The following is an 11,203-nucleotide window of genomic DNA, read 5'->3' on the forward strand; positions in this document are numbered from 1 at the left end:
CCTACAACCATCTAAGAATTAACTACTAGGTCAATATGTCATTCGCATATTTGGGTCGAATCTGTTTGAGAATGTATGCTACAGTAATGATTGGCGTTATAAGGAGCTCTCATTAACTTTGAATATATTTAGTAAGTGCGCTAGTATGACGTAATATAGTGGATCGTGTGAATGTAAACGCGTAGTCGTGGGTTCTATTCCGGTCCGACTTTAATAATAAGCCAAGGCATTCGAGTTTCTTAAAATTAAGTTCTTTATTTAACCACATGCAGCTATATAGATAAAATAATAATAACAAAAAATATATATAAAAATAACAATATTCAATAAATATTTATAGATACTTGAAGTTGTTTTGACATTTTAAATAACTTTTAAAAAATAAAGCATATTTTTTTCAATTCATCTTAGTTAGTGCTTGACTATATAATTAAATCTTTCCTTTTCCCAACACTTCACGGAGACGTTATTGAAATTTGCTAGAACAGCACCCCGAAATATAGGGATCTTAATAAGCCCCTGAGTCGCCCTTACGTCATTTTAATGCTCCTTTCTTTTGACTTTCACACATACGTTTATATTTTTTTTCTGTATTGTCATCAAGACTAACTGACTGACTGACTAGTGTCTAAAAAATTATTCAATAGTGTAATTGGGATCTTGCACCTAATCCATGAATTTCCACATCAATGTCTTTTTATTAGCTGTTCATTACTGTGGGTACCACGATAGACAGAGGGAACCTAACGTAAAATGTAAAATACTCCGCCTCCCACTTTCCACTCAATTGTCCAAGCATTACGTGTTGCCTTCTTACCAGAATGAAAATTATTTATTCCCTCGAATAGGAATCGAATCTATAATCGTCATAGATGTTTATAGATGGATAGAAAGCTTTGCTTCATGACGATCTCAGAATTAGAAATATAATGAAACTTTGAACAAATATTTTCATGTTTCATTGCAAAAACAAGTAATGAAGAGCCTACATTATAATGTGTGAGGTTCTACAGTTATTCATCTCTTGTAATTAATTCGAAAGTGCTTTACTAACTTTTGTGATAAATTAATATCGTTTGGTATCGTGTTGCCTAATAATGTCTTCACGAGTCCGATGCTCGGTTTACATTTTATCGTAGAAGTAAAAAAAATAAATAATAATATTAGACATATTACTACTTACACTATTTTCTGGGTATTGGAAGCTTGGACTTGAGCTTTGTTGTTTTCTTTTTTGTAAGTAAAATTTTTGGGGTGGGTGGACTATTTTGGGATGGGCATGGACCACTAACACCTCCTCCCCCTCGCCTATGCCCATGCGCGTGGGTCTCTAGTATCATGTATTACTTTTTTATATTAGATTCAACAAAGTGTCAACCGCGCCAGTAGTCACCTAACTCGTAGAGCGTTGTATTACTTTATATTGTTAGGAGTTTTACCGTAATGAGTGCTGAGTTTCAAATTAATTTACACGCTTTATAAAATAATTTTAGAGTATATTCTGTGTTTTTGCTTGCGCTTTGCAATTATATATTCTTTCGCTTGAGATTTCAAGATTGTTTTAAAAATATTGTAAACTAGCGGCCCCACGATGCTTCGCCTGCTGGACTAATACAAACTAATATTATTTAAATGTATTAAGGAAATAATTATTAGTTATTTTAGTATGGTTATCTATACTGTTATGCAGTTAATAAAATGTAGTTCAAGTCTTTTAGGATTGTATTTGATCTTGCTCACAAAAATTGTCGTATTCACAAAATGTTTAGTTATTTCACAAGGCTATTAGCTACTGAATTACGCTTGCCTACTGACAAAAATTAGATTTTTCCTGTATAAATCCCGATTCCGAGGTAAGTAGTCTACGTGTTGTTCCCTATTTTTATCCCCTCTATTTTTCCCATATAAAACGGTTCAGGTTATTCAATATAGTTTGCAATTATTTTAAATGGTACTAAAAAAAACTTCTTACTACGTTTCTGTCTAAATAACACTTAAAAAACGTTCACAAGCAAAAAAAAAAAAGCTAGTGTGAAAGTGAACCCATAGCTGCAAATGACAGCGTTAAAAGAATTATTTATGGTGTCCCATAGAAACTTTACTATGACGTTACGTCACCGCATGGGACGAGAATAAAAACTTGTGGCACATAAATACGTCGTAATTCTGTTACTTTGTCATGTTGAGGCTTTTGTGGTGCAGTGGTACAGCGTCTGTCCGGTTGTGGGTTCGATTTCCAATTGGGGAAATGAGTTATTTTCATATGGTTATGGAAATTCTAAAAAAAATTAAAGCACTCCGATCACTAAGAACGCTTTCAAAATATGAAAGGAATTATTTTCATTACCTCGGTCTCGTGACTTAAAAATGAGAACATCTATATATATAAAAGGACTTGTCCTCACTGACTGAGGTAAGACGCACGCACAGGCATAACCGCAGTGCGTAGAAACGTGAACTTTGGACAGATGTTTACTTTCGTAATCTGGACATCCACTAAGAAGAGATTTTGAAAAATTTGAACCCTAAAGGGGTGAAACAGGGCTTCAAAGTTTGTATGGAAAAAAATTTAAATCGGCACCGATTTTTATAAAATTTGAAATTTAGATTTTTAAAAGTATTTATTTGAACACGTGTTTTATCGTTTTCTAGAATTCTCCCTCTAAGGGTGCAAATAAAGGGTTGAAAGTTTGTATGGAAAAATCTTTAAATCGCAACCGATTTTTATAAAATTTGAAATTTAGACTCTTAAAAAGATTTCATCGAACACATGTTTCGTGGGTTATTAGAAATAAAAAAAAAACCCCTAAATACGCAAGCGAAGCTGCGCGCGTCCGCTAGTTAGTATATAAATATCAGAAAACACTACACTTATATAATACAAATTTTGGAAAATTTTTGTTTTTTTTATCTTCACGCTGTATCCCGATCAGAGCAGGGTAGGCAGAAGTCTGGAATAATATACTTAACAAAATAACATAAATAAAATTTCAGCCTATTCGGTATTGTACTTTGATAATTTTCAATCTCTTTGTTCTATAATCCATTGTTATTTGTATAGAGAAGCCTCAGTAAAATCAAACAATTATAATTTTCTTTTAATTCTGCACAATGGCCCATTTTATTGGGAAGTATTTATTTTGAATAATATTTCTCTTAGAAGTGATATCTTGAAACGTAAAGGCCTTCGTGGCACAACGGCACATCTGACTGAAAGCGAAGGTTTTGCGTTCGATTTTAACTGCAGGAAATCAATTATTTATCCACTCAAAACATGTTTTTATCAAAAACATTTTTTGCTTCTACATACAAGATATTTGGAACTTACGTAAGTACTTCTTTTGCTTATTTAACTTACGTAAAATTCAATAAAAATATATTCATGTTAATATCTACATTATATTACTAAGCAACTCAAAATTTCACGGGTGCCCATTGAACCTACCCTTAAGTCACAAGTTTCAAAAACTGCTCTTGCACCCTACAACACGATGAACTCACCGCAGGGTGAATAACGCTGAGTAGTTTCATCTATTTTCTTTTAACTTCACCCTGTATCCCGCACATAGAACAATAGACAGAGGGAACCTGGAAACTTAATATAAAAACACTCCGTTTCTATTAAAACATTTCCATTCCCCCCTCTCCATCGAATTCTAATGGCAATGTGTGTTGAATTTCGGAACTCAACGAACGAAAGGGAAGGAAACATGAAATATTTCATTTCCTTGAGAGGGAATTGAACTCACAACCTGTCGTGCTTATACTCGTAGTTTCACGCCTCTAAACCAAGACTGACCCAGATCAAACCATCTTTTACACCTTCTATATTACCATAATTACAAAACTATCAGTAAAATATGTCAGTGCAGACAGAAAACAGCGGCTGACCAATAAATAAACAGAATACACACATTTATCAGTACCAAAATAGACTACCAGGAACGCAGCCTAATATTTTTCTATGAATCATTTAACGCAATACGTTTATTTGAACGTTGCCCATTTGCTATCATTTTGGTGGAGTTTAGTTTTGTTTATTATTTCCTATAATAATATCTGTTGAGGAATGAGCTTTGGAATGGGTGTGATTAATGTATGTACAATTTTAATATTGTATACACTTAAAAATAAAAATAGGTACCAGGATAGATGACATAGAGATGTTAAAACATTCCGCTCCCCAGTTTTCGGCGGAAAGTTTCCGAAGGCATTGTGTATTGAGAGAATATTTCATTTCGGCAAATGCGGATTGAACCCATAACCTATCATGTAGAGTACACGCTCATGCCACTGCCTCACCACTGGCCTTATTATTATTATTATCAAAAATTATTATTAATAATTAAATCAAATCAAATTAAAGAATAAACATATTAAATAGCAGGTGATATCATGCGAGGTATTATATTATCTGTTACAACTGAAAATTGTTGTATATAAATTGTTAATAGCCATTAGTACTTGTATAATTAATCTGTATAATTTCAGTAAAAATATATTTGAATTAACGAATGCAAATAAATGTTAATTTATCGAAAAAACAATTGATTAATTATTTGTATTAAGCAAAATAATTCAGTGATAATAATTCAATTGAATTCATAATATTTATTTTTATGACGTAATTATGTTAAATTGTCGTCCGTAATCGATTTTACATACAATATGTTATTTTTTAACTAAATTACGAAGCTCGTTGAAACTGACATTTAAGATAAAAGAATAACGGTAGGATGCAGTTTTATATTTTATCAAGCCATTCTTTCGAAATATTTAAGGATTTCAATCCCATATTCCAGAATATGGGATTCAAATACTTATTTAAGAATAATTCATTTTCTCGTGCAAGAATGGAACCCATAACCATCGAATGTCGTAAACAGTCAGATGATGCGTCGCCACAGCTGCCTTAACGTCTTAAAACACGAAATAAAAAGCTAAAAAAATTAAATACTTCTCCCCAAAAATGCAGACGCGACAATAAAGAATTTGAACAACAATAAATGAGTGAATTACGATTGAACTAAAATTAAATTGCTATTTTGGCCGTTGTATATACTCACATATAAACTGACTCACATAGAAACTGACAGTTTTACCAGAAGCTGGTAAATCTGGTGTTCTTCGTGATAAGATAGTTGGTATGCCATATATGTAGATTATAATACATATCTTGACACGACTACTTTAGATAGATATTTTTTTAAGTTACCAATATAAATAATCTTTGAAGATATAGAATGTTGCGGCATAGCAACTGTAAACAGTTGTAAGTTCGATTCTCGGTGGGAGGAAATTAATTTCATTTCCTCGGTTTGTTTTCCGTCACTAAGAATGTACTGTCTCGAAAATTAAGCAGAAAGTAAGACACGGAGTATCTGAACTCTCTGTATTCCCTGATATATACGGGATACAGTGTGAAGCTAAAGTTCTTCCTACATTATTAATTATTCATCCAAATTTACACAAACACTTGTTAAAAATCCAAGAACAAATGTATGGGGCGCGCGATTCATCTAAATGCATACGTCGCAGCATCAATTTCACGCGGCGTCGCTCAAAAACGCCGAAAAAGTAAGCACCCAAGCCCATAAGGTCAAAGCTCTCTGGCCAAAAACTACTCGAATTTGTGTAGGGCGTGCATGTTAACAAATTACGAACAAAAGAAAAACAGTTTTCTCTACAATCTCCAAATAACAGGTTAGGTAGAGGGGATCTAGTGTTAAGAAACTCCATTCCACTCTTTTCAATTTCTCTGGTAACAAGGCGAAACGCCGTATAACTAAAAAGGCGACGGAAAGTGGGAAACGGAAGTGTTTTAATGAGAACAGAATGTCTTAACCATAGGTTTTCAGGTTCTCACTGCTTACTTTGCTATGTGTGGGAAACAGCGTTTAGCCGAAAGATAAATAAATATATATGTACCATATATACGAATATATTATGGTCACCCTATTTTGGGAAACACGTGCGATACGAGCCATCCTTTGACAACTAGTTAGTCGTAATTCGGAACGTGTTTCCGGTACATCCGAATTGACTAATTTCTTTATCATGCGCTAAAAAATCAACCATTTTAGTGTTTTTTAAAGACTTTTGATGATAGAATTCTAATTTTTATGAATATTATCATTGTATGTTGAAATTTTAGTTCAAACAATATGTAATATGTATATTACGAGTATGTTATTATTTTCATTTTAGTTTTCCGGTAACAAGAGAAGCACTCCACCTCCACACACCCCGCACTACACGCATTGCCTCAAAAATTAATGGAGAATAGACGTGAATTGTCTTAACACTAATTTACCCCTACTAATACTAAAATAATCAAAAGAAATATCTCATGCATACTAGCAGTGTAAAAGAACCCTTCATTCACACTTAGTATATTTCTCTGAGTCACTCATCCACTATTTATCTTGAATGAACATAAAAGCTATTGACATCAACTTATCACCTTATTTTGGCAATAAAAATAAAATAAGTAAGTGATAGTACACTATATTTTATGTTATTTTCAACGTCAACGTAAGAATAAAATAGACTTTTTCATTAAAGTCTTCTATGTAATAGTTACTGTATACTACGAGGCCAGCCCATTTGAAGTCTATTAAATGTCAAAGCTAGTTTATATTTTTTATTCTGATAAAATTTATTACTGAAAAATATATTTTGTTTTTTGTTGTTTGTTCCAGTGCTCTACGAAAACATATAACAAGGATTTTTTCTCTTCTTATACTGTAATGACTTGAACCCATGACCATACCACTCGTATACGTAGTAAATATGCCAAGACAGTTTCACAGATTTCCAACAAAAGAAATCTCCTAACCACAAGTCACATTTGGACACAAGGTCGATTTCTAATGAGCTCTGTGTACATTCGCGTCTAAAAATATTTCATATTTCATGTGAAATAAAACAGCGACGCTCTCGTATGACGACTAAACACGACTATCACATAAATTTTACTATGTACTAAGAATTGTTTTTACGAATCTGTATATATTTGATTTAATATACAAATTCTTAACATATATATGTTAAGAATCTTCGGGTTTTTTTAGTCTTTAGTATTAAACACTAAAAAACCTGATTAAGTTAACCTATTCTGCCATTTGCGGAATAAAGTGAATGAATGAAAACACTCTGGTAACAAGACAGAATACGACAGAAGTTCCACTACTTAACACACAATAAGGTCTCAAAAATTGAGCGGTGTGTAGTGAATGGAGTTTTGTTTTTTTAGCTTCACGCTGTATCCCGCACGTGGCAAGATAAGCTGAGGGAAAATGAGAACCTAGTGTTTAGACACTCCGATCTCATTAAGGCACTTTCGCTCCATACTTTTCACCGAATTTACCGGGGCGCTAATAAACGCCGAGCTTCCCTTCATTACCGAAGCGAGAAAATGAGGTATAGTATTCTTCAAACCCCGACTGGATTCGAACTCTCAACTTTCGTGAGACACGCTACAGTTGCACGCTAGTGCTCCCGCGACATGAGGGAAACCCACACCCTACTACATATACGGGATACACAGTTAACCTGCATCTAAGTACACCACCACTCCAATCTACTTTTTGCTCTACATGTCAAAGAAACAGGTGTAACAGATTTATATACGATTCGTTTATAGCTTTTTTTCAATTAACTCGGCGTTGCATCACGAGATTGGATTTATAAACCACTCTTACACGATCCTTTGCCGAAATTTTATTGAAAATTGATATTTTTTACTTGAAATTCATATATTGGTTTTACAAATGTAAGTAATCCTTATTATGAATATACTCTATATACTCCATTTGTATTCTTTATTAGGGTTCCGTACCTCAAAACGTAATAACGGAACTCATATAGGATCACGTTGTTGTCTGTCTGTCACGACCAGCTTCTCATCAAAAATTAAAAAAGAAGACATTTTATAACTTCGCAAAGTGAATTAAAAAGTATTTTATTACATTTTCAAAGAAATCAAAGTAAATGAAGTATATTGAACAACAATGAATCAATCTAAACGGATACTGGTGCCCACGCCACATGGCCGCCGTAAAACATTCCTGCAAACCAATAAAAGGAATACGTATACAGTTCCCGATAAAGCATTATATTCTTTTTTTTAGCTTCCCGCAGTACCCTCCATATAAAATGGAAGGGATATTGCCAGTTGGGAGGCGGTACTCAACACTACGGAAATAACAACACCGAGAATGAAAAAATAAATAACTTTCCATTTTAGAAGGTGGATTTTAGGATTAGGCTCCCTTTGCCCTCTTACATGCGAGATATAGTGTAAGCCTTTTTTACGAACTAAATACTATTATAGTATTTACAAGGTATTCATAAAGTGCAGGGAAAACGAGCGTATCGCATGTTTGGATGTGACCATCCTTCCCTCGTATATTATATATAGCCCTTCAATTATTGTTATCACGAACTTGTTTTTAACCTATTTTTTGTTTTGTTTTAAAATAAATACTGCCTTCTTTGAACTGTGGGTTCGAACTTCGAATCCCAGTTGGGATCTTTGTTTATCAGCTTCACTCTGTATCCTGTTTTTAGCAGGGTAAGCAGGGGGGCTTAGTGTTAAAACACTCCAGTAGCCACTTTCCGCCGAATTCTGGAGGCATTGTGTGTTAAGTGGCGGATCTTAACGCCGCGTTTTGTTTTGATACCATGCTTGTGCCCCTATACCACGACTGACCGCACCTAAAAAAATCTAGAAAAAAATGTATTTAAAAAAAAGTGCAGAAAGGTAACAGTGATTTATCACTCCTTGTTCTTCGAAAACAGCTTTCGAATCTTAATGATAAGTTCTTCCTGTTCTTCTTGTTTCAGCCGCTATTTGTCCTTTTTCTTATTAACAGAGCAAGGAAACGAAAACAATCATTCTGTCAAGTGGAAATCAAACCCACAACTATCTCTGTTCTTCTCCAAAAACACTCCGTTATTTAAATCCATCTATTTACAGGAGTATGCGTGCATTCAAAATAAAAAAAAACAAAGTAAAAGTAAATACCATTGCATCCCATATAAATTTGTACAGAAATATGTCCCTAGCACACAGTTCTAACATAAATAGCGTCTCGATCCTGAAATAACAATATAAATAAATTCAAAAGGCATTTCTTTGTAGCGATCGCTCTCACTGATTTGTGAACGGTTTGAAGTCTGGTTTTGGTCATAGAGTGTTATTTGTAAACAGAAATACCATCAATTAACAATTAAATGTTAAAATTTCAAATGAAATTCTTTTTTTATTTGAAAAGACATAGCACGGCGTTAAACTCCGTCACTTAACATTGAACTGTCTCGATTTGAAATTGAGAGAAAATTAGCGAACGGAGTGTTAAAACACTACCAAATGAATTTAATTTAATATTGAATCTCTCTGCGGACCTTGCTGTGCAGAATATGTCTTGTTATCATGGAACAGTCTTAACGTAGCTAATTAGATATAAATATTTTATATAAGTAACTCAACGTCCGGTGGGTCGAGCTGCTGCTAGATGGACCAACAATCTAAAGAGATTGGCGGGAGGTGGATGGATCCGAAGAGCTGAAGATCGAGTGTGGTGGCGAGAATTGGGGAAGGCCTATGTCCAACAGTGGACAATCGATGGCTGTTGATGATAATGATGATGAAGTAACTCAACTAGAAAAATTCGCCGTAACTTTGATTAACGGAACTCACTTCCACGATTTCAGCTTTTTATCAGAGAGTGTAGACAATAATAATTCATTCCACCATATAGGCATCGAATGTACAACAATCGCGTTCACTATCACACGAGTTCCTCAAATTTTCATTATTCAGTTATTTCATTATATTATATTAGTTATTTCATAGTCTTTGCTCATAAAATTACAGGAATATTATTGGCATACCGCGTCGCGTGCTCTCCTTGAAGACACACGGTCACATACTTACATGTCCTAAACCCCATCGATTTGAATGTTTTATACCAAACAACTATTATGTATAGTATTTTTATGGCAATCTTAATATAGATTAATATTTGCCTTTAGCTTTTTATTTTAGTTAGTTTATACGTGTAGATATGTTTTGATAGTGAAAATTGATAAAAATTTATAATTTCAATATCTCGCCCTCCAAACGTATACGTTAGAAAGTCCCAAGACAAGGCAATTAAGTCAACACCCATAACAATACGAGCCGAGTTCTAAAACATTCATAAGTTCACCAAAATACATATTATTTTTGGTACAACATTCGTTCGAGCGCGAATGTTAACTAAAATAATGTGAAATTATGAGGTTATTCTGTTCATTCAAGGCGTGCAAAAAGAACCACCTGTTCTTAAGTCGGAGAAGGGTTAGGTTATTTATGAAAATTGCTATACTAAATTAGCATTTAGTGCTCATAAAATAATGTATAGAATTGAATACAATAAACGAACTGCAAATAAACGATTTGTGGTTGGATACATTTATTTCTATGCCATATTATTTATCTGTAACGTATGCTTTAGTATTTGTGTAATTGTTTCTTATTTTGATATTTGATGACAATTTTTGAACTAAATATAGTAATTTCCATTAGATAACCAAATATGTAATATACAGGAGAAGAGACAGCGCTTCTTTTATTGAAACTGCATATAGGGTAAAATATTTCAAATCCGAAGCTAAAGAAATTAATCAAGATGCCTCAACAGTTTGGACGCAGGATTTTTCTTTTCATTTCACGATTTTTCTACATACCTGTATTCGTGTGACGCACACATTCACATACTACTACAAAAATACTACTAAGCGTTGCCAAACTTCTACTTTTGATTCGTCAAAACATAACCGAACGAGAAAGAACGATATCTCGCGTTCTTTTTCACGCAATTACCTATCTATACTAATTTTATTTTATCTATCTATACTAATATAATAAAGCGGAAGAGTTTGTTTGTTTGTTTGAACGCTAAGATCTCTGGATCTACTGTATCGATTTACTTTGTTTTTGTTTTTTATGAAAGCTGCATTCTTCAGAAGTGCTATAGGCTATATAATATTACATTACACATATATACTAATAAATTAAAATACTTTCTAATTTGACATGCAATTTATTCTGCCATGTTAATAACAACCGTCGCGTCGCTACGCGACCGCGTTCAGCGTTACCGCGTCATTTTGATAACCGTCATCCTTATGAAAATAAATATTATAGTCACTTTTA

The sequence above is a fragment of the Heliconius melpomene genome, chromosome 8, assembly GCF_056956725.1.
Source record: "Heliconius melpomene rosina isolate 202511_hmr_F chromosome 8, ASM5695672v1, whole genome shotgun sequence".
Lineage (NCBI taxonomy): Eukaryota > Metazoa > Arthropoda > Insecta > Lepidoptera > Nymphalidae > Heliconius > Heliconius melpomene.